Source organism: Ambystoma mexicanum, chromosome 1p (assembly GCF_040938575.1).
Source record: "Ambystoma mexicanum isolate Mex_15411 chromosome 1p, UKY_AmexF1_1, whole genome shotgun sequence".
Lineage (NCBI taxonomy): Eukaryota > Metazoa > Chordata > Amphibia > Caudata > Ambystomatidae > Ambystoma > Ambystoma mexicanum.
Window position 1 is genome coordinate 232,347,774 of NC_090921.1, and position 23,295 is coordinate 232,371,068.

The 23,295-nt window shown below is 51.0% G+C and overlaps 41 non-coding genes across 41 annotated transcripts; all 41 read right to left on the minus strand.

Moving 5' to 3' along the window:
- Positions 1-16: 16 nt before the first annotated feature.
- TRNAG-CCC (transfer RNA glycine (anticodon CCC)) lies at positions 17-87 on the minus strand. Its single transcript has one exon. It is a non-coding gene; the product is annotated as a tRNA-Gly (tRNA).
- Positions 88-437: 350 nt separating this feature from the next.
- On the minus strand, positions 438-508 carry TRNAG-GCC (transfer RNA glycine (anticodon GCC)). Its single transcript has one exon. It is a non-coding gene; the product is annotated as a tRNA-Gly (tRNA).
- A 555-nt stretch (positions 509-1,063) lies between these two features.
- On the minus strand, positions 1,064-1,134 carry TRNAG-CCC (transfer RNA glycine (anticodon CCC)). The gene has a single exon. It is a non-coding gene; the product is annotated as a tRNA-Gly (tRNA).
- Positions 1,135-1,484: 350 nt separating this feature from the next.
- TRNAG-GCC (transfer RNA glycine (anticodon GCC)) lies at positions 1,485-1,555 on the minus strand. Its single transcript has one exon. It is a non-coding gene; the product is annotated as a tRNA-Gly (tRNA).
- Positions 1,556-2,110: 555 nt separating this feature from the next.
- Positions 2,111-2,181, minus strand: TRNAG-CCC (transfer RNA glycine (anticodon CCC)). The gene has a single exon. It is a non-coding gene; the product is annotated as a tRNA-Gly (tRNA).
- Positions 2,182-2,531: 350 nt separating this feature from the next.
- On the minus strand, positions 2,532-2,602 carry TRNAG-GCC (transfer RNA glycine (anticodon GCC)). Its single transcript has one exon. It is a non-coding gene; the product is annotated as a tRNA-Gly (tRNA).
- Positions 2,603-3,167: 565 nt separating this feature from the next.
- TRNAG-CCC (transfer RNA glycine (anticodon CCC)) lies at positions 3,168-3,238 on the minus strand. The gene has a single exon. It is a non-coding gene; the product is annotated as a tRNA-Gly (tRNA).
- Positions 3,239-3,588: 350 nt separating this feature from the next.
- On the minus strand, positions 3,589-3,659 carry TRNAG-GCC (transfer RNA glycine (anticodon GCC)). Its single transcript has one exon. It is a non-coding gene; the product is annotated as a tRNA-Gly (tRNA).
- Positions 3,660-4,214: 555 nt separating this feature from the next.
- On the minus strand, positions 4,215-4,285 carry TRNAG-CCC (transfer RNA glycine (anticodon CCC)). The gene has a single exon. It is a non-coding gene; the product is annotated as a tRNA-Gly (tRNA).
- Positions 4,286-4,635: 350 nt separating this feature from the next.
- Positions 4,636-4,706, minus strand: TRNAG-GCC (transfer RNA glycine (anticodon GCC)). The gene has a single exon. It is a non-coding gene; the product is annotated as a tRNA-Gly (tRNA).
- A 555-nt stretch (positions 4,707-5,261) lies between these two features.
- Positions 5,262-5,332, minus strand: TRNAG-CCC (transfer RNA glycine (anticodon CCC)). Its single transcript has one exon. It is a non-coding gene; the product is annotated as a tRNA-Gly (tRNA).
- Positions 5,333-5,682: 350 nt separating this feature from the next.
- TRNAG-GCC (transfer RNA glycine (anticodon GCC)) lies at positions 5,683-5,753 on the minus strand. The gene has a single exon. It is a non-coding gene; the product is annotated as a tRNA-Gly (tRNA).
- Positions 5,754-6,318: 565 nt separating this feature from the next.
- TRNAG-CCC (transfer RNA glycine (anticodon CCC)) lies at positions 6,319-6,389 on the minus strand. The gene has a single exon. It is a non-coding gene; the product is annotated as a tRNA-Gly (tRNA).
- Positions 6,390-6,739: 350 nt separating this feature from the next.
- TRNAG-GCC (transfer RNA glycine (anticodon GCC)) lies at positions 6,740-6,810 on the minus strand. The gene has a single exon. It is a non-coding gene; the product is annotated as a tRNA-Gly (tRNA).
- A 555-nt stretch (positions 6,811-7,365) lies between these two features.
- On the minus strand, positions 7,366-7,436 carry TRNAG-CCC (transfer RNA glycine (anticodon CCC)). The gene has a single exon. It is a non-coding gene; the product is annotated as a tRNA-Gly (tRNA).
- A 350-nt stretch (positions 7,437-7,786) lies between these two features.
- On the minus strand, positions 7,787-7,857 carry TRNAG-GCC (transfer RNA glycine (anticodon GCC)). The gene has a single exon. It is a non-coding gene; the product is annotated as a tRNA-Gly (tRNA).
- A 555-nt stretch (positions 7,858-8,412) lies between these two features.
- Positions 8,413-8,483, minus strand: TRNAG-CCC (transfer RNA glycine (anticodon CCC)). Its single transcript has one exon. It is a non-coding gene; the product is annotated as a tRNA-Gly (tRNA).
- A 350-nt stretch (positions 8,484-8,833) lies between these two features.
- TRNAG-GCC (transfer RNA glycine (anticodon GCC)) lies at positions 8,834-8,904 on the minus strand. The gene has a single exon. It is a non-coding gene; the product is annotated as a tRNA-Gly (tRNA).
- Positions 8,905-9,459: 555 nt separating this feature from the next.
- On the minus strand, positions 9,460-9,530 carry TRNAG-CCC (transfer RNA glycine (anticodon CCC)). The gene has a single exon. It is a non-coding gene; the product is annotated as a tRNA-Gly (tRNA).
- Positions 9,531-9,880: 350 nt separating this feature from the next.
- On the minus strand, positions 9,881-9,951 carry TRNAG-GCC (transfer RNA glycine (anticodon GCC)). The gene has a single exon. It is a non-coding gene; the product is annotated as a tRNA-Gly (tRNA).
- A 945-nt stretch (positions 9,952-10,896) lies between these two features.
- TRNAG-GCC (transfer RNA glycine (anticodon GCC)) lies at positions 10,897-10,967 on the minus strand. Its single transcript has one exon. It is a non-coding gene; the product is annotated as a tRNA-Gly (tRNA).
- A 555-nt stretch (positions 10,968-11,522) lies between these two features.
- Positions 11,523-11,593, minus strand: TRNAG-CCC (transfer RNA glycine (anticodon CCC)). Its single transcript has one exon. It is a non-coding gene; the product is annotated as a tRNA-Gly (tRNA).
- Positions 11,594-11,943: 350 nt separating this feature from the next.
- Positions 11,944-12,014, minus strand: TRNAG-GCC (transfer RNA glycine (anticodon GCC)). The gene has a single exon. It is a non-coding gene; the product is annotated as a tRNA-Gly (tRNA).
- Positions 12,015-12,579: 565 nt separating this feature from the next.
- TRNAG-CCC (transfer RNA glycine (anticodon CCC)) lies at positions 12,580-12,650 on the minus strand. The gene has a single exon. It is a non-coding gene; the product is annotated as a tRNA-Gly (tRNA).
- A 350-nt stretch (positions 12,651-13,000) lies between these two features.
- TRNAG-GCC (transfer RNA glycine (anticodon GCC)) lies at positions 13,001-13,071 on the minus strand. Its single transcript has one exon. It is a non-coding gene; the product is annotated as a tRNA-Gly (tRNA).
- Positions 13,072-13,626: 555 nt separating this feature from the next.
- On the minus strand, positions 13,627-13,697 carry TRNAG-CCC (transfer RNA glycine (anticodon CCC)). Its single transcript has one exon. It is a non-coding gene; the product is annotated as a tRNA-Gly (tRNA).
- Positions 13,698-14,047: 350 nt separating this feature from the next.
- Positions 14,048-14,118, minus strand: TRNAG-GCC (transfer RNA glycine (anticodon GCC)). The gene has a single exon. It is a non-coding gene; the product is annotated as a tRNA-Gly (tRNA).
- A 555-nt stretch (positions 14,119-14,673) lies between these two features.
- On the minus strand, positions 14,674-14,744 carry TRNAG-CCC (transfer RNA glycine (anticodon CCC)). Its single transcript has one exon. It is a non-coding gene; the product is annotated as a tRNA-Gly (tRNA).
- A 350-nt stretch (positions 14,745-15,094) lies between these two features.
- On the minus strand, positions 15,095-15,165 carry TRNAG-GCC (transfer RNA glycine (anticodon GCC)). Its single transcript has one exon. It is a non-coding gene; the product is annotated as a tRNA-Gly (tRNA).
- A 565-nt stretch (positions 15,166-15,730) lies between these two features.
- Positions 15,731-15,801, minus strand: TRNAG-CCC (transfer RNA glycine (anticodon CCC)). The gene has a single exon. It is a non-coding gene; the product is annotated as a tRNA-Gly (tRNA).
- A 976-nt stretch (positions 15,802-16,777) lies between these two features.
- Positions 16,778-16,848, minus strand: TRNAG-CCC (transfer RNA glycine (anticodon CCC)). The gene has a single exon. It is a non-coding gene; the product is annotated as a tRNA-Gly (tRNA).
- A 350-nt stretch (positions 16,849-17,198) lies between these two features.
- TRNAG-GCC (transfer RNA glycine (anticodon GCC)) lies at positions 17,199-17,269 on the minus strand. Its single transcript has one exon. It is a non-coding gene; the product is annotated as a tRNA-Gly (tRNA).
- A 555-nt stretch (positions 17,270-17,824) lies between these two features.
- Positions 17,825-17,895, minus strand: TRNAG-CCC (transfer RNA glycine (anticodon CCC)). The gene has a single exon. It is a non-coding gene; the product is annotated as a tRNA-Gly (tRNA).
- Positions 17,896-18,245: 350 nt separating this feature from the next.
- Positions 18,246-18,316, minus strand: TRNAG-GCC (transfer RNA glycine (anticodon GCC)). Its single transcript has one exon. It is a non-coding gene; the product is annotated as a tRNA-Gly (tRNA).
- Positions 18,317-18,871: 555 nt separating this feature from the next.
- On the minus strand, positions 18,872-18,942 carry TRNAG-CCC (transfer RNA glycine (anticodon CCC)). Its single transcript has one exon. It is a non-coding gene; the product is annotated as a tRNA-Gly (tRNA).
- Positions 18,943-19,292: 350 nt separating this feature from the next.
- Positions 19,293-19,363, minus strand: TRNAG-GCC (transfer RNA glycine (anticodon GCC)). Its single transcript has one exon. It is a non-coding gene; the product is annotated as a tRNA-Gly (tRNA).
- Positions 19,364-20,308: 945 nt separating this feature from the next.
- TRNAG-GCC (transfer RNA glycine (anticodon GCC)) lies at positions 20,309-20,379 on the minus strand. Its single transcript has one exon. It is a non-coding gene; the product is annotated as a tRNA-Gly (tRNA).
- Positions 20,380-20,934: 555 nt separating this feature from the next.
- Positions 20,935-21,005, minus strand: TRNAG-CCC (transfer RNA glycine (anticodon CCC)). Its single transcript has one exon. It is a non-coding gene; the product is annotated as a tRNA-Gly (tRNA).
- A 350-nt stretch (positions 21,006-21,355) lies between these two features.
- On the minus strand, positions 21,356-21,426 carry TRNAG-GCC (transfer RNA glycine (anticodon GCC)). Its single transcript has one exon. It is a non-coding gene; the product is annotated as a tRNA-Gly (tRNA).
- Positions 21,427-21,991: 565 nt separating this feature from the next.
- TRNAG-CCC (transfer RNA glycine (anticodon CCC)) lies at positions 21,992-22,062 on the minus strand. Its single transcript has one exon. It is a non-coding gene; the product is annotated as a tRNA-Gly (tRNA).
- Positions 22,063-22,412: 350 nt separating this feature from the next.
- Positions 22,413-22,483, minus strand: TRNAG-GCC (transfer RNA glycine (anticodon GCC)). The gene has a single exon. It is a non-coding gene; the product is annotated as a tRNA-Gly (tRNA).
- Between the last annotated feature and the right edge of the window lie 812 nt (positions 22,484-23,295).

Here is a 23,295-nt window from a genome sequence, read left to right on the forward strand (position 1 = left end):
GTCTACAAAAGTGCCATGCATTGGCCGGGAATCGAACCCGGGCCTCCCGCTTGGGAAGCGAGAATTCTACCACTGAACTACCAATGCTTGACAAGCAGCATTACTGCGGTAGAGCGCTTGATTTAACACACCTGCCAGTTCCATGCGAATGGTCACTCGTAAACTCTTGACTTCTGCTGAAAGCCTCATTGAAGGCCTTTGCAGACGTGTGAGACTGGCACCTACTCGGGCTGGGCCTCTATGAGCTGTTTGCATAATCTGAGATTGCCCTGCTTCCAGTCAAGGCGCAGCGGCCCCTTCTACTAAAAGGGATCAGCAGAGTGATCGCTAGTAGCAGAAATAAGGCAAGCAAGGCAATCAAGGCTTGTTTTTTTGTTTGATCTCTTCCTTTTCACGATGCTTCAAAGTCAACGAAAGGTACATGTGCAAAACGCTCATGCATTGGCCGGGAATCGAACCCGGGCCTCCCGCGTGGCAGGCGAGAATTCTACCACTGAACCACCAATGCCTTACATTCTGCACACTGGCGCTACAGTGCTCTGGACCATTGCAGCCCAGAGCAGCTGATTTAACAGAGCACTGCAGTGACATGAGGATGGCGCCAGCTCCGGTGGGTGAATGGGAGCTGCGCTGCCCTGGCAGTCCTTCTCACTCACTTGGCCACGAACGGCCAGGTTCTATAGACAGGAAAAGTGGACAGAGGCAAGCACACTGGTAGATGAGGGTGGCCTTTGTATGGGTCGCTACTCTGAGTGCAGTTCCCTGAGCACCGTGCCTCAGGAAAGCCAGACTTCTACTGCAGGACTCAGGGGATATCTTTGCAGCCACACGAGGCTGACACCCTTTCAATCTGGGCTTCTGGGGTCTTCTGGGAATTATTTGCATAATAGAAGGTTTCCCGCCTTAAGTTGAAACTGCAGTTCCATCTTCTGCTAAAAGAGGGCAGCAGAGTGCTTTCTTTGCGCAGAAAACAGACAAGCAATGCAATCATCTTATCTACCGTTTCCATTTTTCTTTTCCCATGCCTTTTAAAATATCAAGAGACACGTCTACAAAAGTGCCATGCATTGGCCGGGAATCGAACCCAGGCCTCCCGCTTGGGAAGCGAGAATTCTACCACTGAACTACCAATGCTTGACAAGCAGCATTACTGCGGTAGAGCGCTTGATTTAACACACCTGCCAGTTCCATGCGAATGGTCACTCGTAAACTCTTGACTTCTGCTGAAAGCCTCATTGAAGGCCTTTGCAGACGTGTGAGACTGGCACCTACTCGAGCTGGGCCTCTATGAGCTGTTTGCATAATCTGAGATTGCCCTGCTTCCAGTCAAGGCGCAGCGGCCCCTTCTACTAAAAGGGATCAGCAGAGTGATCGCTAGTAGCAGAAATAAGGCAAGCAAGGCAATCAAGGCTTGTTTTTTTGTTTGATCTCTTCCTTTTCACGATGCTTCAAAGTCAACGAAAGGTACATGTGCAAAACGCTCATGCATTGGCCGGGAATCGAACCCGGGCCTCCCGCGTGGCAGGCGAGAATTCTACCACTGAACCACCAATGCCTTACATGCTGCACACTGGCGCTACAGTGCTCTGGACCATTGCAGCCCAGAGCAGCTGATTTAACAGAGCACTGCAGTGACATGAGGATGGCGCCAGCTCCGGTGGGTGAATGGGAGCTGCGCTGCCCTGGCAGTCCTTCTCACTCACTTGGCCACGAACGGCCAGGTTCTATAGACAGGAAAAGTGGACAGAGGCAAGCACACTGGTAGATGAGGGTGGCCTTTGTATGGGTCGCTACTCTGAGTGCAGTTCCCTGAGCACCGTGCCTCAGGAAAGCCAGACTTCTACTGCAGGACTCAGGGGATATCTTTGCAGCCACACGAGGCTGACACCCTTTCAATCTGGGCTTCTGGGGTCTTCTGGGAATTATTTGCATAATAGAAGGTTTCCCGCCTTAAGTTGAAACTGCAGTTCCATCTTCTGCTAAAAGAGGGCAGCAGAGTGCTTTCTTTGCGCAGAAAACAGACAAGCAATGCAATCATCTTATCTACCGTTTCCATTTTTCTTTTCCCATGCCTTTTAAAATATCAAGAGACACGTCTACAAAAGTGCCATGCATTGGCCGGGAATCGAACCCGGGCCTCCCGCTTGGGAAGCGAGAATTCTACCACTGAACTACCAATGCCTGACAAGCAGCATTACTGCGGTAGAGCGCTTGATTTAACACACCTGCCAGTTCCATGCGAATGGTCACTTGTAAACTCTTCACTTCTGCTGAAAGCCTCATTGAAGGCCTTTGCAGACGTGTGAGACTGGCACCTACTCGGGCTGGGCCTCTATGAGCTGTTTGCATAATCTGAGATTGCCCTGCTTCCAGTCAAGGCGCAGCGGCCCCTTCTACTAAAAGGGATCAGCAGAGTGATCGCTAGTAGCAGAAATAAGGCAAGCAAGGCAATCAAGGCTTGTTTTTTTGTTCGGTCTCTTCCTTTTCACGATGCTTCAAAGTCAACGAAAGGTACATGTGCAAAACGCTCATGCATTGGCCGGGAATCGAACCCGGGCCTCCCGCGTGGCAGGCGAGAATTCTACCACTGAACCACCAATGCCTTACATGCTGCACACTGGCGCTACAGTGCTCTGGACCATTGCAGCCCAGAGCAGCTGATTTAACAGAGCACTGCAGTGACATGAGGATGGCGCCAGCTCCGGTGGGTGAATGGGAGCTGCGCTGCCCTGGCAGTCCTTCTCACTCACTTGGCCACGAACGGCCACGAACGGCCAGGTTCTATAGACAGGAAAAGTGGACAGAGGCAAGCACACTGGTAGATGAGGGTGGCCTTTGTATGGGTCGCTACTCTGAGTGCAGTTCCCTGAGCACCGTGCCTCAGGAAAGCCAGACTTCTACTGCAGGACTCAGTGGATATCTTTGCAGCCACACGAGGCTGACACCCTTTCAATCTGGGCTTCTGGGGTCTTCTGGGAATTATTTGCATAATAGAAGGTTTCCCGCCTTAAGTTGAAACTGCAGTTCCATCTTCTGCTAAAAGAGGGCAGCAGAGTGCTTTCTTTGCGCAGAAAACAGACAAGCAATGCAATCATCTTATCTACCGTTTCCATTTTTCTTTTCCCATGCCTTTTAAAATATCAAGAGACACGTCTACAAAAGTGCCATGCATTGGCCGGGAATCGAACCCGGGCCTCCCGCGTGGGAAGCGAGAATTCTACCACTGAACTACCAATGCTTGACAAGCAGCATTACTGCGGTAGAGCGCTTGATTTAACACACCTGCCAGTTCCATGCGAATGGTCACTCGTAAACTCTTGACTTCTGCTGAAAGCCTCATTGAAGGCCTTTGCAGACGTGTGAGACTGGCACCTACTCGAGCTGGGCCTCTATGAGCTGTTTGCATAATCTGAGATTGCCCTGCTTCCAGTCAAGGCGCAGCGGCCCCTTCTACTAAAAGGGATCAGCAGAGTGATCGCTAGTAGCAGAAATAAGGCAAGCAAGGCAATCAAGGCTTGTTTTTTTGTTTGATCTCTTCCTTTTCACGATGCTTCAAAGTCAACGAAAGGTACATGTGCAAAACGCTCATGCATTGGCCGGGAATCGAACCCGGGCCTCCCGCGTGGCAGGCGAGAATTCTACCACTGAACCACCAATGCCTTACATGCTGCACACTGGCGCTACAGTGCTCTGGACCATTGCAGCCCAGAGCAGCTGATTTAACAGAGCACTGCAGTGACATGAGGATGGCGCCAGCTCCGGTGGGTGAATGGGAGCTGCGCTGCCCTGGCAGTCCTTCTCACTCACTTGGCCACGAACGGCCAGGTTCTATAGACAGGAAAAGTGGACAGAGGCAAGCACACTGGTAGATGAGGGTGGCCTTTGTATGGGTCGCTACTCTGAGTGCAGTTCCCTGAGCACCGTGCCTCAGGAAAGCCAGACTTCTACTGCAGGACTCAGGGGATATCTTTGCAGCCACACGAGGCTGACACCCTTTCAATCTGGGCTTCTGGGGTCTTCTGGGAATTATTTGCATAATAGAAGGTTTCCCGCCTTAAGTTGAAACTGCAGTTCCATCTTCTGCTAAAAGAGGGCAGCAGAGTGCTTTCTTTGCACAGAAAACAGACAAGCAATGCAATCATCTTATCTACCGTTTCCATTTTTCTTTTCCCATGCCTTTTAAAATATCAAGAGACACGTCTACAAAAGTGCCATGCATTGGCCGGGAATCGAACCCGGGCCTCCCGCTTGGGAAGCGAGAATTCTACCACTGAACTACCAATGCTTGACAAGCAGCATTACTGCGGTAGAGCGCTTGATTTAACACACCTGCCAGTTCCATGCGAATGGTCACTCGTAAACTCTTGACTTCTGCTGAAAGCCTCATTGAAGGCCTTTGCAGACGTGTGAGACTGGCACCTACTCGGGCTGGGCCTCTATGAGCTGTTTGCATAATCTGAGATTGCCCTGCTTCCAGTCAAGGCGCAGCGGCCCCTTCTACTAAAAGGGATCAGCAGAGTGATCGCTAGTAGCAGAAATAAGGCAAGCAAGGCAATCAAGGCTTGTTTTTTTGTTCGGTCTCTTCCTTTTCACGATGCTTCAAAGTCAACGAAAGGTACATGTGCAAAACGCTCATGCATTGGCCGGGAATCGAACCCGGGCCTCCCGCGTGGCAGGCGAGAATTCTACCACTGAACCACCAATGCCTTTCATGCTGCACACTGGCGCTACAGTGCTCTGGACCATTGCAGCCCAGAGCAGCTGATTTAACAGAGCACTGCAGTGACATGAGGATGGCGCCAGCTCCGGTGGGTGAATGGGAGCTGCGCTGCCCTGGCAGTCCTTCTCACTCACTTGGCCACGAACGGCCAGGTTCTATAGACAGGAAAAGTGGACAGAGGCAAGCACACTGGTAGATGAGGGTGGCCTTTGTATGGGTCGCTACTCTGAGTGCAGTTCCCTGAGCACCGTGCCTCAGGAAAGCCAGACTTCTACCGCAGGACTCAGGGGATATCTTTGCAGCCACACGAGGCTGACACCCTTTCAATCTGGGCTTCTGGGGTCTTCTGGGAATTATTTGCATAATAGAAGGTTTCCCGCCTTAAGTTGAAACTGCAGTTCCATCTTCTGCTAAAAGAGGGCAGCAGAGTGCTTTCTTTGCGCAGAAAACAGACAAGAAATGCAATCATCTTATCTACCGTTTCCATTTTTCTTTTCCCATGCCTTTTAAAATATCAAGAGACACGTCTACAAAAGTGCCATGCATTGGCCGGGAATCGAACCCGGGCCTCCCGCTTGGGAAGCGAGAATTCTACCACTGAACTACCAATGCCTGACAAGCAGCATTACTGCGGTAGAGCGCTTGATTTAACACACCTGCCAGTTCCATGCGAATGGTCACTCGTAAACTCTTGACTTCTGCTGAAAGCCTCATTGAAGGCCTTTGCAGACGTGTGAGACTGGCACCTACTCGGGCTGGGCCTCTATGAGCGTTTTGCATAATCTGAGATTGCCCTGCTTCCAGTCAAGGCGCAGCGGCCCCTTCTACTAAAAGGGATCAGCAGACTGATCGCTAGTAGCAGAAATAAGGCAAGCAAGGCAATCAAGGCTTGTTTTTTTGTTCGGTCTCTTCCTTTTCACGATGCTTCAAAGTCAACGAAAGGTACATGTGCAAAACGCTCATGCATTGGCCGGGAATCGAACCCGGGCCTCCCGCATGGCAGGCGAGAATTCTACCACTGAACCACCAATGCCTTTCATGCTGCACACTGGCGCTACAGTGCTCTGGACCATTGCAGCCCAGAGCAGCTGATTTAACAGAGCACTGCAGTGACATGAGGATGGCGCCAGCTCCGGTGGGTGAATGGGAGCTGCGCTGCCCTGGCAGTCCTTCTCACTCACTTGGCCACGAACGGCCACGAACGGCCAGGTTCTATAGACAGGAAAAGTGGACAGAGGCAAGCACACTGGTAGATGAGGGTGGCCTTTGTATGGGTCGCTACTCAGAGTGCAGTTCCCTGAGCACCGTGCCTCAGGAAAGCCAGACTTCTACTGCAGGACTCAGTGGATATCTTTGCAGCCACACGAGGCTGACACCCTTTCAATCTGGGCTTCTGGGGTCTTCTGGGAATTATTTGCATAATAGAAGGTTTCCCGCCTTAAGTTGAAACTGCAGTTCCATCTTCTGCTAAAAGAGGGCAGCAGAGTGCTTTCTTTGCGCAGAAAACAGAGAAGCAATGCAATCATCTTATCTACCGTTTCCATTTTTCTTTTCCCATGCCTTTTAAAATATCAAGAGACACGTCTACAAAAGTGCCATGCATTGGCCGGGAATCGAACCCGGGCCTCCCGCTTGGGAAGCGAGAATTCTACCACTGAACTACCAATGCTTGACAAGCAGCATTACTGCGGTAGAGCACTTGATTTAACACACCTGCCAGTTCCATGCGAATGGTCACTCGTAAACTCTTGACTTCTGCTGAAAGCCTCATTGAAGGCCTTTGCAGACGTGTGAGACTGGCACCTACTCGAGCTGGGCCTCTATGAGCTGTTTGCATAATCTGAGATTGCCCTGCTTCCAGTCAAGGCGCAGCGGCCCCTTCTACTAAAAGGGATCAGCAGAGTGATCGCTAGTAGCAGAAATAAGGCAAGCAAGGCAATCAAGGCTTGTTTTTTTGTTTGATCTCTTCCTTTTCACGATGCTTCAAAGTCAACGAAAGGTACATGTGCAAAACGCTCATGCATTGGCCGGGAATCGAACCCGGGCCTCCCGCGTGGCAGGCGAGAATTCTACCACTGAACCACCAATGCCTTACATGCTGCACACTGGCGCTACAGTGCTCTGGACCATTGCAGCCCAGAGCAGCTGATTTAACAGAGCACTGCAGTGACATGAGGATGGCGCCAGCTCCGGTGGGTGAATGGGAGCTGCGCTGCCCTGGCAGTCCTTCTCACTCACTTGGCCACGAACGGCCAGGTTCTATAGACAGGAAAAGTGGACAGAGGCAAGCACACTGGTAGATGAGGGTGGCCTTTGTATGGGTCGCTACTCTGAGTGCAGTTCCCTGAGCACCGTGCCTCAGGAAAGCCAGACTTCTACTGCAGGACTCAGGGGATATCTTTGCAGCCACACGAGGCTGACACCCTTTCAATCTGGGCTTCTGGGGTCTTCTGGGAATTATTTGCATAATAGAAGGTTTCCCGCCTTAAGTTGAAACTGCAGTTCCATCTTCTGCTAAAAGAGGGCAGCAGAGTGCTTTCTTTGCGCAGAAAACAGACAAGCAATGCAATCATCTTATCTACCGTTTCCATTTTTCTTTTCCCATGCCTTTTAAAATATCAAGAGACACGTCTACAAAAGTGCCATGCATTGGCCGGGAATCGAACCCGGGCCTCCCGCTTGGGAAGCGAGAATTCTACCACTGAACTACCAATGCTTGACAAGCAGCATTACTGCGGTAGAGCGCTTGATTTAACACACCTGCCAGTTCCATGCGAATGGTCACTCGTAAACTCTTGACTTCTGCTGAAAGCCTCATTGAAGGCCTTTGCAGACGTGTGAGACTGGCACCTACTCGGGCTGGGCCTCTATGAGCTGTTTGCATAATCTGAGATTGCCCTGCTTCCAGTCAAGGCGCAGCGGCCCCTTCTACTAAAAGGGATCAGCAGAGTGATCGCTAGTAGCAGAAATAAGGCAAGCAAGGCAATCAAGGCTTGTTTTTTTGTTTGATCTCTTCCTTTTCACGATGCTTCAAAGTCAACGAAAGGTACATGTGCAAAACGCTCATGCATTGGCCGGGAATCGAACCCGGGCCTCCCGCGTGGCAGGCGAGAATTCTACCACTGAACCACCAATGCCTTACATGCTGCACACTGGCGCTACAGTGCTCTGGACCATTGCAGCCCAGAGCAGCTGATTTAACAGAGCACTGCAGTGACATGAGGATGGCGCCAGCTCCGGTGGGTGAATGGGAGCTGCGCTGCCCTGGCAGTCCTTCTCACTCACTTGGCCACGAACGGCCAGGTTCTATAGACAGGAAAAGTGGACAGAGGCAAGCACACTGGTAGATGAGGGTGGCCTTTGTATGGGTCGCTACTCTGAGTGCAGTTCCCTGAGCACCGTGCCTCAGGAAAGCCAGACTTCTACTGCAGGACTCAGGGGATATCTTTGCAGCCACACGAGGCTGACACCCTTTCAATCTGGGCTTCTGGGGTCTTCTGGGAATTATTTGCATAATAGAAGGTTTCCCGCCTTAAGTTGAAACTGCAGTTCCATCTTCTGCTAAAAGAGGGCAGCAGAGTGCTTTCTTTGCGCAGAAAACAGACAAGCAATGCAATCATCTTATCTACCGTTTCCATTTTTCTTTTCCCATGCCTTTTAAAATATCAAGAGACACGTCTACAAAAGTGCCATGCATTGGCCGGGAATCGAACCCGGGCCTCCCGCTTGGGAAGCGAGAATTCTACCACTGAACTACCAATGCTTGACAAGCAGCATTACTGCGGTAGAGCGCTTGATTTAACACACCTGCCAGTTCCATGCGAATGGTCACTCGTAAACTCTTGACTTCTGCTGAAAGCCTCATTGAAGGCCTTTGCAGACGTGTGAGACTGGCACCTACTCGAGCTGGGCCTCTATGAGCTGTTTGCATAATCTGAGATTGCCCTGCTTCCAGTCAAGGCGCAGCGGCCCCTTCTACTAAAAGGGATCAGCAGAGTGATCGCTAGTAGCAGAAATAAGGCAAGCAAGGCAATCAAGGCTTGTTTTTTTGTTTGATCTCTTCCTTTTCACGATGCTTCAAAGTCAACGAAAGGTACATGTGCAAAACGCTCATGCATTGGCCGGGAATCGAACCCGGGCCTCCCGCGTGGCAGGCGAGAATTCTACCACTGAACCACCAATGCCTTACATGCTGCAAACTGGCGCTACAGTGCTCTGGACCATTGCAGCCCAGAGCAGCTGATTTAACAGAGCACTGCAGTGACATGAGGATGGCGCCAGCTCCGGTGGGTGAATGGGAGCTGCGCTGCCCTGGCAGTCCTTCTCACTCACTTGGCCACGAACGGCCAGGTTCTATAGACAGGAAAAGTGGACAGAGGCAAGCACACTGGTAGATGAGGGTGGCCTTTGTATGGGTCGCTACTCTGAGTGCAGTTCCCTGAGCACCGTGCCTCAGGAAAGCCAGACTTCTACTGCAGGACTCAGGGGATATCTTTGCAGCCACACGAGGCTGACACCCTTTCAATCTGGGCTTCTGGGGTCTTCTGGGAATTATTTGCATAATAGAAGGTTTCCCGCCTTAAGTTGAAACTGCAGTTCCATCTTCTGCAAAAAGAGGGCAGCAGAGTGCTTTCTTTGCGCAGAAAACAGACAAGCAATGCAATCATCTTATCTACCGTTTCCATTTTTCTTTTCCCATGCCTTTTAAAATATCAAGAGACACGTCTACAAAAGTGCCATGCATTGGCCGGGAATCGAACCCGGGCCTCCCGCTTGGGAAGCGAGAATTCTACCACTGAACTACCAATGCTTGACAAGCAGCATTACTGCGGTAGAGTGCTTGATTTAACACACCTGCCAGTTCCATGCGAATGGTCACTCGTAAACTCTTGACTTCTGCTGAAAGCCTCATTGAAGGCCTTTGCAGACGTGTGAGACTGGCACCTACTCGAGCTGGGCCTCTATGAGCTGTTTGCATAATCTGAGATTGCCCTGCTTCCAGTCAAGGCGCAGCGGCCCCTTCTACTAAAAGGGATCAGCAGAGTGATCGCTAGTAGCAGAAATAAGGCAAGCAAGGCAATCAAGGCTTGTTTTTTTGTTTGATCTCTTCCTTTTCACGATGCTTCAAAGTCAACGAAAGGTACATGTGCAAAACGCTCATGCATTGGCCGGGAATCGAACCCGGGCCTCCCGCGTGGCAGGCGAGAATTCTACCACTGAACCACCAATGCCTTACATGCTGCACACTGGCGCTACAGTGCTCTGGACCATTGCAGCCCAGAGCAGCTGATTTAACAGAGCACTGCAGTGACATGAGGATGGCACCAGCTCCGGTGGGTGAATGGGAGCTGCGCTGCCCTGGCAGTCCTTCTCACTCACTTGGCCACGAACGGCCAGGTTCTATAGACAGGAAAAGTGGACAGAGGCAAGCACACTGGTAGATGAGGGTGGCCTTTGTATGGGTTGCTACTCTGAGTGCAGTTCCCTGAGCACCGTGCCTCAGGAAAGCCAGACTTCTACTGCAGGACTCAGGGGATATCTTTGCAGCCACACGAGGCTGACACCCTTTCAATCTGGGCTTCTGGGGTCTTCTGGGAATTATTTGCATAATAGAAGGTTTCCCGCCTTAAGTTGAAACTGCAGTTCCATCTTCTGCTAAAAGAGGGCAGCAGAGTGCTTTCTTTGCGCAGAAAACAGACAAGCAATGCAATCATCTTATCTACCGTTTCCATTTTTCTTTTCCCATGCCTTTTAAAATATCAAGAGACACGTCTACAAAAGTGCCATGCATTGGCCGGGAATCGAACCCGGGCCTCCCGCTTCCGGCTGACAAGCAGCATTACTGCGGTAGAGCGCTTGATTTAACACACCTGCCAGTTCCATGCGAATGGTCACTCGTAAACTCTTGACTTCTGCTGAAAGCCTCATTGAAGGCCTTTGCAGACGTGTGAGACTGGCACCTACTCGGGCTGGGCCTCTATGAGCTGTTTGCATAATCTGAGATTGCCCTGCTTCCAGTCAAGGCGCAGCGGCCCCTTCTACTAAAAGGGATCAGCAGAGTGATCGCTAGTAGCAGAAATAAGGCAAGCAAGGCAATCAAGGCTTGTTTTTTTGTTCGGTCTCTTCCTTTTCACGATGCTTCAAAGTCAACGAAAGGTACATGTGCAAAACGCTCATGCATTGGCCGGGAATTGAACCCGGGCCTCCCGCGTGGCAGGCGAGAATTCTACCACTGAACCACCAATGCCTTTCATGCTGCACACTGGCGCTACAGTGCTCTGGACCATTGCAGCCCAGAGCAGCTGATTTAACAGAGCACTGCAGTGACATGAGGATGGCGCCAGCTCCGGTGGGTGAATGGGAGCTGCGCTGCCCTGGCAGTCCTTCTCACTCACTTGGCCACGAACGGCCAGGTTCTATAGACAGGAAAAGTGGACAGAGGCAAGCACACTGGTAGATGAGGGTGGCCTTTGTATGGGTCGCTACTCTGAGTGCAGTTCCCTGAGCACCGTGCCTCAGGAAAGCCAGACTTCTACCGCAGGACTCAGGGGATATCTTTGCAGCCACACGAGGCTGACACCCTTTCAATCTGGGCTTCTGGGGTCTTCTGGGAATTATTTGCATAATAGAAGGTTTCCCGCCTTAAGTTGAAACTGCAGTTCCATCTTCTGCTAAAAGAGGGCAGCAGAGTGCTTTCTTTGCGCAGAAAACAGACAAGAAATGCAATCATCTTATCTACCGTTTCCATTTTTCTTTTCCCATGCCTTTTAAAATATCAAGAGACACGTCTACAAAAGTGCCATGCATTGGCCGGGAATCGAACCCGTGCCTCCCGCTTGGGAAGCGAGAATTCTACCACTGAACTACCAATGCCTGACAAGCAGCATTACTGCGGTAGAGCGCTTGATTTAACACACCTGCCAGTTCCATGCGAATGGTCACTCGTAAACTCTTGACTTCTGCTGAAAGCCTCATTGAAGGCCTTTGCAGACGTGTGAGACTGGCACCTACTCGGGCTGGGCCTCTATGAGCGTTTTGCATAATCTGAGATTGCCCTGCTTCCAGTCAAGGCGCAGCGGCCCCTTCTACTAAAAGGGATCAGCAGAGTGATCGCTAGTAGCAGAAATAAGGCAAGCAAGGCAATCAAGGCTTGTTTTTTTGTTCGGTCTCTTCCTTTTCACGATGCTTCAAAGTCAACGAAAGGTACATGTGCAAAATGCTCATGCATTGGCCGGGAATCGAACCCGGGCCTCCCGCATGGCAGGCGAGAATTCTACCACTGAACCACCAATGCCTTTCATGCTGCACACTGGCGCTACAGTGCTCTGGACCATTGCAGCCCAGAGCAGCTGATTTAACAGAGCACTGCAGTGACATGAGGATGGCGCCAGCTCCGGTGGGTGAATGGGAGCTGCGCTGCCCTGGCAGTCCTTCTCACTCACTTGGCCACGAACGGCCACGAACGGCCAGGTTCTATAGACAGGAAAAGTGGACAGAGGCAAGCACACTGGTAGATGAGGGTGGCCTTTGTATGGGTCGCTACTCTGAGTGCAGTTCCCTGAGCACCGTGCCTCAGGAAAGCCAGACTTCTACTGCAGGACTCAGTGGATATCTTTGCAGCCACACGAGGCTGACACCCTTTCAATCTGGGCTTCTGGGGTCTTCTGGGAATTATTTGCATAATAGAAGGTTTCCCGCCTTAAGTTGAAACTGCAGTTCCATCTTCTGCTAAAAGAGGGCAGCAGAGTGCTTTCTTTGCGCAGAAAACAGACAAGCAATGCAATCATCTTATCTACCGTTTCCATTTTTCTTTTCCCATGCCTTTTAAAATATCAAGAGACACGTCTACAAAAGTGCCATGCATTGGCCGGGAATCGAACCCGGGCCTCCCGCGTGGGAAGCGAGAATTCTACCACTGAACTACCAATGCTTGACAAGCAGCATTACTGCGGTAGAGCGCTTGATTTAACACACCTGCCAGTTCCATGCGAATGGTCACTCGTAAACTCTTGACTTCTGCTGAAAGCCTCATTGAAGGCCTTTGCAGACGTGTGAGACTGGCACCTACTCGAGCTGGGCCTCTATGAGCTGTTTGCATAATCTGAGATTGCCCTGCTTCCAGTCAAGGCGCAGCGGCCCCTTCTACTAAAAGGGATCAGCAGAGTGATCGCTAGTAGCAGAAATAAGGCAAGCAAGGCAATCAAGGCTTGTTTTTTTGTTTGATCTCTTCCTTTTCACGATGCTTCAAAGTCAACGAAAGGTACATGTGCAAAACGCTCATGCATTGGCCGGGAATCGAACCCGGGCCTCCCGCGTGGCAGGCGAGAATTCTACCACTGAACCACCAATGCCTTACATGCTGCACACTGGCGCTACAGTGCTCTGGACCATTGCAGCCCAGAGCAGCTGATTTAACAGAGCACTGCAGTGACATGAGGATGGCGCCAGCTCCGGTGGGTGAATGGGAGCTGCGCTGCCCTGGCAGTCCTTCTCACTCACTTGGCCACGAACGGCCAGGTTCTATAGACAGGAAAAGTGGACAGAGGCAAGCACACTGGTAGATGAGGGTGGCCTTTGTATGGGTCGCTACTCTGAGTGCAGTTCCCTGAGCACCGTGCCTCAGGAAAGCCAGACTTCTACTGCAGGACTCAGGGGATATCTTTGCAGCCACACGAGGCTGACACCCTTTCAATCTGGGCTTCTGGGGTCTTCTGGGAATTATTTGCATAATAGAAGGTTTCCCGCCTTAAGTTGAAACTGCAGTTCCATCTTCTGCTAAAAGAGGGCAGCAGAGTGCTTTCTTTGCACAGAAAACAGACAAGCAATGCAATCATCTTATCTACCGTTTCCATTTTTCTTTTCCCATGCCTTTTAAAATATCAAGAGACACGTCTACAAAAGTGCCATGCATTGGCCGGGAATCGAACCCGGGCCTCCCGCTTGGGAAGCGAGAATTCTACCACTGAACTACCAATGCTTGACAAGCAGCATTACTGCGGTAGAGCGCTTGATTTAACACACCTGCCAGTTCCATGCGAATGGTCACTCGTAAACTCTTGACTTCTGCTGAAAGCCTCATTGAAGGCCTTTGCAGACGTGTGAGACTGGCACCTACTCGGGCTGGGCCTCTATGAGCTGTTTGCATAATCTGAGATTGCCCTGCTTCCAGTCAAGGCGCAGCGGCCCCTTCTACTAAAAGGGATCAGCAGAGTGATCGCTAGTAGCAGAAATAAGGCAAGCAAGGCAATCAAGGCTTGTTTTTTTGTTCGGTCTCTTCCTTTTCACGATGCTTCAAAGTCAACGAAAGGTACATGTGCAAAACGCTCATGCATTGGCCGGGAATCGAACCCGGGCCTCCCGCGTGGCAGGCGAGAATTCTACCACTGAACCACCAATGCCTTTCATGCTGCACACTGGCGCTACAGTGCTCTGGACCATTGCAGCCCAGAGCAGCTGATTTAACAGAGCACTGCAGTGACATGAGGATGGCGCCAGCTCCGGTGGGTGAATGGGAGCTGCGCTGCCCTGGCAGTCCTTCTCACTCACTTGGCCACGAACGGCCAGGTTCTATAGACAGGAAAAGTGGACAGAGGCAAGCACACTGGTAGATGAGGGTGGCCTTTGTATGGGTCGCTACTCTGAGTGCAGTTCCCTGAGCACCGTGCCTCAGGAAAGCCAGACTTCTACCGCAGGACTCAGGGGATATCTTTGCAGCCACACGAGGCTGACACCCTTTCAATCTGGGCTTCTGGGGTCTTCTGGGAATTATTTGCATAATAGAAGGTTTCCCGCCTTAAGTTGAAACTGCAGTTCCATCTTCTGCTAAAAGAGGGCAGCAGAGTGCTTTCTTTGCGCAGAAAACAGACAAGAAATGCAATCATCTTATCTACCGTTTCCATTTTTCTTTTCCCATGCCTTTTAAAATATCAAGAGACACGTCTACAAAAGTGCCATGCATTGGCCGGGAATCAAACCCGGGCCTCCCGCTTGGGAAGCGAGAATTCTACCACTGAACTACCAATGCCTGACAAGCAGCATTACTGCGGTAGAGCGCTTGATTTAACACACCTGCCAGTTCCATGCGAATGGTCACTCGTAAACTCTTGACTTCTGCTGAAAGCCTCATTGAAGGCCTTTGCAGACGTGTGAGACTGGCACCTACTCGGGCTGGGCCTCTATGAGCGTTTTGCATAATCTGAGATTGCCCTGCTTCCAGTCAAGGCGCAGCGGCCCCTTCTACTAAAAGGGATCAGCAGACTGATCGCTAGTAGCAGAAATAAGGCAAGCAAGGCAATCAAGGCTTGTTTTTTTGTTCGGTCTCTTCCTTTTCACGATGCTTCAAAGTCAACGAAAGGTACATGTGCAAAACGCTCATGCATTGGCCGGGAATCGAACCCGGGCCTCCCGCATGGCAGGCGAGAATTCTACCACTGAACCACCAATGCCTTTCATGCTGCACACTGGCGCTACAGTGCTCTGGACCATTGCAGCCCAGAGCAGCTGATTTAACAGAGCACTGCAGTGACATGAGGATGGCGCCAGCTCCGGTGGGTGAATGGGAGCTGCGCTGCCCTGGCAGTCCTTCTCACTCACTTGGCCACGAACGGCCACGAACGGCCAGGTTCTATAGACAGGAAAAGTGGACAGAGGCAAGCACACTGGTAGATGAGGGTGGCCTTTGTATGGGTCGCTACTCAGAGTGCAGTTCCCTGAGCACCGTGCCTCAGGAAAGCCAGACTTCTACTGCAGGACTCAGTGGATATCTTTGCAGCCACACGAGGCTGACACCCTTTCAATCTGGGCTTCTGGGGTCTTCTGGGAATTATTTGCATAATAGAAGGTTTCCCGCCTTAAGTTGAAACTGCAGTTCCATCTTCTGCTAAAAGAGGGCAGCAGAGTGCTTTCTTTGCGCAGAAAACAGAGAAGCAATGCAATCATCTTATCTACCGTTTCCATTTTTCTTTTCCCATGCCTTTTAAAATATCAAGAGACACGTCTACAAAAGTGCCATGCATTGGCCGGGAATCGAACCCGGGCCTCCCGCTTGGGAAGCGAGAATTCTACCACTGAACTACCAATGCTTGACAAGCAGCATTACTGCGGTAGAGCGCTTGATTTAACACACCTGCCAGTTCCATGCGAATGGTCACTCGTAAACTCTTGACTTCTGCTGAAAGCCTCATTGAAGGCCTTTGCAGACGTGTGAGACTGGCACCTACTCGAGCTGGGCCTCTATGAGCTGTTTGCATAATCTGAGATTGCCCTGCTTCCAGTCAAGGCGCAGCGGCCCCTTCTACTAAAAGGGATCAGCAGAGTGATCGCTAGTAGCAGAAATAAGGCAAGCAAGGCAATCAAGGCTTGTTTTTTTGTTTGATCTCTTCCTTTTCACGATGCTTCAAAGTCAACGAAAGGTACATGTGCAAAACGCTCATGCATTGGCCGGGAATCGAACCCTGGCCTCCCGCGTGGCAGGCGAGAATTCTACCACTGAACCACCAATGCCTTACATGCTGCACACTGGCGCTACAGTGCTCTGGACCATTGCAGCCCAGAGCAGCTGATTTAACAGAGCACTGCAGTGACATGAGGATGGCGCCAGCTCCGGTGGGTGAATGGGAGCTGCGCTGCCCTGGCAGTCCTTCTCACTCACTTGGCCACGAACGGCCAGGTTCTATAGACAGGAAAAGTGGACAGAGGCAAGCACACTGGTAGATGAGGGTGGCCTTTGTATGGGTCGCTACTCTGAGTGCAGTTCCCTGAGCACCGTGCCTCAGGAAAGCCAGACTTCTACTGCAGGACTCAGGGGATATCTTTGCAGCCACACGAGGCTGACACCCTTTCAATCTGGGCTTCTGGGGTCTTCTGGGAATTATTTGCATAATAGAAGGTTTCCCGCCTTAAGTTGAAACTGCAGTTCCATCTTCTGCTAAAAGAGGGCAGCAGAGTGCTTTCTTTGCGCAGAAAACAGACAAGCAATGCAATCATCTTATCTACCGTTTCCATTTTTCTTTTCCCATGCCTTTTAAAATATCAAGAGACACGTCTACAAAAGTGCCATGCATTGGCCGGGAATCGAACCCGGGCCTCCCGCTTGGGAAGCGAGAATTCTACCACTGAACTACCAATGCTTGACAAGCAGCATTACTGCGGTAGAGCGCTTGATTTAACACACCTGCCAGTTCCATGCGAATGGTCACTCGTAAACTCTTGACTTCTGCTGAAAGCCTCATTGAAGGCCTTTGCAGACGTGTGAGACTGGCACCTACTCGGGCTGGGCCTCTATGAGCTGTTTGCATAATCTGAGATTGCCCTGCTTCCAGTCAAGGCGCAGCGGCCCCTTCTACTAAAAGGGATCAGCAGAGTGATCGCTAGTAGCAGAAATAAGGCAAGCAAGGCAATCAAGGCTTGTTTTTTTGTTTGATCTCTTCCTTTTCACGATGCTTCAAAGTCAACGAAAGGTACATGTGCAAAACGCTCATGCATTGGCCGGGAATCGAACCCGGGCCTCCCGCGTGGCAGGCGAGAATTCTACCACTGAACCACCAATGCCTTACATGCTGCACACTGGCGCTACAGTGCTCTGGACCATTGCAGCCCAGAGCAGCTGATTTAACAGAGCACTGCAGTGACATGAGGATGGCGCCAGCTCCGGTGGGTGAATGGGAGCTGCGCTGCCCTGGCAGTCCTTCTCACTCACTTGGCCACGAACGGCCAGGTTCTATAGACAGGAAAAGTGGACAGAGGCAAGCACACTGGTAGATGAGGGTGGCCTTTGTATGGGTCGCTACTCTGAGTGCAGTTCCCTGAGCACCGTGCCTCAGGAAAGCCAGACTTCTACTGCAGGACTCAGGGGATATCTTTGCAGCCACACGAGGCTGACACCCTTTCAATCTGGGCTTCTGGGGTCTTCTGGGAATTATTTGCATAATAGAAGGTTTCCCGCCTTAAGTTGAAACTGCAGTTCCATCTTCTGCTAAAAGAGGGCAGCAGAGTGCTTTCTTTGCGCAGAAAACAGACAAGCAATGCAATCATCTTATCTACCGTTTCCATTTTTCTTTTCCCATGCCTTTTAAAATATCAAGAGACACGTCTACAAAAGTGCCATGCATTGGCCGGGAATCGAACCCGGGCCTCCCGCTTGGGAAGCGAGAATTCTACCACTGAACTACCAATGCTTGACAAGCAGCATTACTGCGGTAGAGCGCTTGATTTAACACACCTGCCAGTTCCATGCGAATGGTCACTCGTAAACTCTTGACTTCTGCTGAAAGCCTCATTGAAGGCCTTTGCAGACGTGTGAGACTGGCACCTACTCGAGCTGGGCCTCTATGAGCTGTTTGCATAATCTGAGATTGCCCTGCTTCCAGTCAAGGCGCAGCGGCCCCTTCTACTAAAAGGGATCAGCAGAGTGATCGCTAGTAGCAGAAATAAGGCAAGCAAGGCAATCAAGGCTTGTTTTTTTGTTTGATCTCTTCCTTTTCACGATGCTTCAAAGTCAACGAAAGGTACATGTGCAAAACGCTCATGCATTGGCCGGGAATCGAACCCGGGCCTCCCGCGTGGCAGGCGAGAATTCTACCACTGAACCACCAATGCCTTACATGCTGCAAACTGGCGCTACAGTGCTCTGGACCATTGCAGCCCAGAGCAGCTGATTTAACAGAGCACTGCAGTGACATGAGGATGGCGCCAGCTCCGGTGGGTGAATGGGAGCTGCGCTGCCCTGGCAGTCCTTCTCACTCACTTGGCCACGAACGGCCAGGTTCTATAGACAGGAAAAGTGGACAGAGGCAAGCACACTGGTAGATGAGGGTGGCCTTTGTATGGGTCGCTACTCTGAGTGCAGTTCCCTGAGCACCGTGCCTCAGGAAAGCCAGACTTCTACTGCAGGACTCAGGGGATATCTTTGCAGCCACACGAGGCTGACACCCTTTCAATCTGGGCTTCTGGGGTCTTCTGGGAATTATTTGCATAATAGAAGGTTTCCCGCCTTAAGTTGAAACTGCAGTTCCATCTTCTGCTAAAAGAGGGCAGCAGAGTGCTTTCTTTGCGCAGAAAACAGACAAGCAATGCAATCATCTTATCTACCGTTTCCATTTTTCTTTTCCCATGCCTTTTAAAATATCAAGAGACACGTCTACAAAAGTGCCATGCATTGGCCGGGAATCGAACCCGGGCCTCCCGCTTGGGAAGCGAGAATTCTACCACTGAACTACCAATGCTTGACAAGCAGCATTACTGCGGTAGAGTGCTTGATTTAACACACCTGCCAGTTCCATGCGAATGGTCACTCGTAAACTCTTGACTTCTGCTGAAAGCCTCATTGAAGGCCTTTGCAGACGTGTGAGACTGGCACCTACTCGAGCTGGGCCTCTATGAGCTGTTTGCATAATCTGAGATTGCCCTGCTTCCAGTCAAGGCGCAGCGGCCCCTTCTACTAAAAGGGATCAGCAGAGTGATCGCTAGTAGCAGAAATAAGGCAAGCAAGGCAATCAAGGCTTGTTTTTTTGTTTGATCTCTTCCTTTTCACGATGCTTCAAAGTCAACGAAAGGTACATGTGCAAAACGCTCATGCATTGGCCGGGAATCGAACCCGGGCCTCCCGCGTGGCAGGCGAGAATTCTACCACTGAACCACCAATGCCTTACATGCTGCACACTGGCGCTACAGTGCTCTGGACCATTGCAGCCCAGAGCAGCTGATTTAACAGAGCACTGCAGTGACATGAGGATGGCACCAGCTCCGGTGGGTGAATGGGAGCTGCGCTGCCCTGGCAGTCCTTCTCACTCACTTGGCCACGAACGGCCAGGTTCTATAGACAGGAAAAGTGGACAGAGGCAAGCACACTGGTAGATGAGGGTGGCCTTTGTATGGGTTGCTACTCTGAGTGCAGTTCCCTGAGCACCGTGCCTCAGGAAAGCCAGACTTCTACTGCAGGACTCAGGGGATATCTTTGCAGCCACACGAGGCTGACACCCTTTCAATCTGGGCTTCTGGGGTCTTCTGGGAATTATTTGCATAATAGAAGGTTTCCCGCCTTAAGTTGAAACTGCAGTTCCATCTTCTGCTAAAAGAGGGCAGCAGAGTGCTTTCTTTGCGCAGAAAACAGACAAGCAATGCAATCATCTTATCTACCGTTTCCATTTTTCTTTTCCCATGCCTTTTAAAATATCAAGAGACACGTCTACAAAAGTGCCATGCATTGGCCGGGAATCGAACCCGGGCCTCCCGCTTCCGGCTGACAAGCAGCATTACTGCGGTAGAGCGCTTGATTTAACACACCTGCCAGTTCCATGCGAATGGTCACTCGTAAACTCTTGACTTCTGCTGAAAGCCTCATTGAAGGCCTTTGCAGACGTGTGAGACTGGCACCTACTCGGGCTGGGCCTCTATGAGCTGTTTGCATAATCTGAGATTGCCCTGCTTCCAGTCAAGGCGCAGCGGCCCCTTCTACTAAAAGGGATCAGCAGAGTGATCGCTAGTAGCAGAAATAAGGCAAGCAAGGCAATCAAGGCTTGTTTTTTTGTTCGGTCTCTTCCTTTTCACGATGCTTCAAAGTCAACGAAAGGTACATGTGCAAAACGCTCATGCATTGGCCGGGAATTGAACCCGGGCCTCCCGCGTGGCAGGCGAGAATTCTACCACTGAACCACCAATGCCTTTCATGCTGCACACTGGCGCTACAGTGCTCTGGACCATTGCAGCCCAGAGCAGCTGATTTAACAGAGCACTGCAGTGACATGAGGATGGCGCCAGCTCCGGTGGGTGAATGGGAGCTGCGCTGCCCTGGCAGTCCTTCTCACTCACTTGGCCACGAACGGCCAGGTTCTATAGACAGGAAAAGTGGACAGAGGCAAGCACACTGGTAGATGAGGGTGGCCTTTGTATGGGTCGCTACTCTGAGTGCAGTTCCCTGAGCACCGTGCCTCAGGAAAGCCAGACTTCTACCGCAGGACTCAGGGGATATCTTTGCAGCCACACGAGGCTGACACCCTTTCAATCTGGGCTTCTGGGGTCTTCTGGGAATTATTTGCATAATAGAAGGTTTCCCGCCTTAAGTTGAAACTGCAGTTCCATCTTCTGCTAAAAGAGGGCAGCAGAGTGCTTTCTTTGCGCAGAAAACAGACAAGAAATGCAATCATCTTATCTACCGTTTCCATTTTTCTTTTCCCATGCCTTTTAAAATATCAAGAGACACGTCTACAAAAGTGCCATGCATTGGCCGGGAATCGAACCCGTGCCTCCCGCTTGGGAAGCGAGAATTCTACCACTGAACTACCAATGCCTGACAAGCAGCATTACTGCGGTAGAGCGCTTGATTTAACACACCTGCCAGTTCCATGCGAATGGTCACTCGTAAACTCTTGACTTCTGCTGAAAGCCTCATTGAAGGCCTTTGCAGACGTGTGAGACTGGCACCTACTCGGGCTGGGCCTCTATGAGCGTTTTGCATAATCTGAGATTGCCCTGCTTCCAGTCAAGGCGCAGCGGCCCCTTCTACTAAAAGGGATCAGCAGAGTGATCGCTAGTAGCAGAAATAAGGCAAGCAAGGCAATCAAGGCTTGTTTTTTTGTTCGGTCTCTTCCTTTTCACGATGCTTCAAAGTCAACGAAAGGTACATGTGCAAAATGCTCATGCATTGGCCGGGAATCGAACCCGGGCCTCCCGCATGGCAGGCGAGAATTCTACCACTGAACCACCAATGCCTTTCATGCTGCACACTGGCGCTACAGTGCTCTGGACCATTGCAGCCCAGAGCAGCTGATTTAACAGAGCACTGCAGTGACATGAGGATGGCGCCAGCTCCGGTGGGTGAATGGGAGCTGCGCTGCCCTGGCAGTCCTTCTCACTCACTTGGCCACGAACGGCCACGAACGGCCAGGTTCTATAGACAGGAAAAGTGGACAGAGGCAAGCACACTGGTAGATGAGGGTGGCCTTTGTATGGGTCGCTACTCAGAGTGCAGTTCCCTGAGCACCGTGCCTCAGGAAAGCCAGACTTCTACTGCAGGACTCAGTGGATATCTTTGCAGCCACACGAGGCTGACACCCTTTCAATCTGGGCTTCTGGGGTCTTCTGGGAATTATTTGCATAATAGAAGGTTTCCCGCCTTAAGTTGAAACTGCAGTTCCATCTTCTGCTAAAAGAGGGCAGCAGAGTGCTTTCTTTGCGCAGAAAACAGAGAAGCAATGCAATCATCTTATCTACCGTTTCCATTTTTCTTTTCCCATGCCTTTTAAAATATCAAGAGACACGTCTACAAAAGTGCCATGCATTGGCCGGGAATCGAACCCGGGCCTCCCGCTTGGGAAGCGAGAATTCTACCACTGAACTACCAATGCTTGACAAGCAGCATTACTGCGGTAGAGCGCTTGATTTAACACACCTGCCAGTTCCATGCGAATGGTCACTCGTAAACTCTTGACTTCTGCTGAAAGCCTCATTGAAGGCCTTTGCAGACGTGTGAGACTGGCACCTACTCGAGCTGGGCCTCTATGAGCTGTTTGCATAATCTGAGATTGCCCTGCTTCCAGTCAAGGCGCAGCGGCCCCTTCTACTAAAAGGGATCAGCAGAGTGATCGCTAGTAGCAGAAATAAGGCAAGCAAGGCAATCAAGGCTTGTTTTTTTGTTTGATCTCTTCCTTTTCACGATGCTTCAAAGTCAACGAAAGGTACATGTGCAAAACGCTCATGCATTGGCCGGGAATCGAACCCGGGCCTCCCGCGTGGCAGGCGAGAATTCTACCACTGAACCACCAATGCCTTACATGCTGCACACTGGCGCTACAGTGCTCTGGACCATTGCAGCCCAGAGCAGCTGATTTAACAGAGCACTGCAGTGACATGAGGATGGCGCCAGCTCCGGTGGGTGAATGGGAGCTGCGCTGCCCTGGCAGTCCTTCTCACTCACTTGGCCACGAACGGCCAGGTTCTATAGACAGGAAAAGTGGACAGAGGCAAGCACACTGGTAGATGAGGGTGGCCTTTGTATGGGTCGCTACTCTGAGTGCAGTTCCCTGAGCACCGTGCCTCAGGAAAGCCAGACTTCTACTGCAGGACTCAGGGGATATCTTTGCAGCCACACGAGGCTGACACCCTTTCAATCTGGGCTTCTGGGGTCTTCTGGGAATTATTTGCATAATAGAAGGTTTCCCGCCTTAAGTTGAAACTGCAGTTCCATCTTCTGCTAAAAGAGGGCAGCAGAGTGCTTTCTTTGCGCAGAAAACAGACAAGCAATGCAATCATCTTATCTACCGTTTCCATTTTTCTTTTCCCATGCCTTTTAAAATATCAAGAGACACGTCTACAAAAGTGCCATGCATTGGCCGGGAATCGAACCCGGGCCTCCCGCTTGGGAAGCTAGAATTCTACCACTGAACTACCAATGCTTGACAAGCAGCATTACTGCGGTAGAGCGCTTGATTTAACACACCTGCCAGTTCCATGCGAATGGTCACTCGTAAACTCTTGACTTCTGCTGAAAGCCTCATTGAAGGCCTTTGCAGACGTGTGAGACTGGCACCTACTCGGGCTGGGCCTCTATGAGCTGTTTGCATAATCTGAGATTGCCCTGC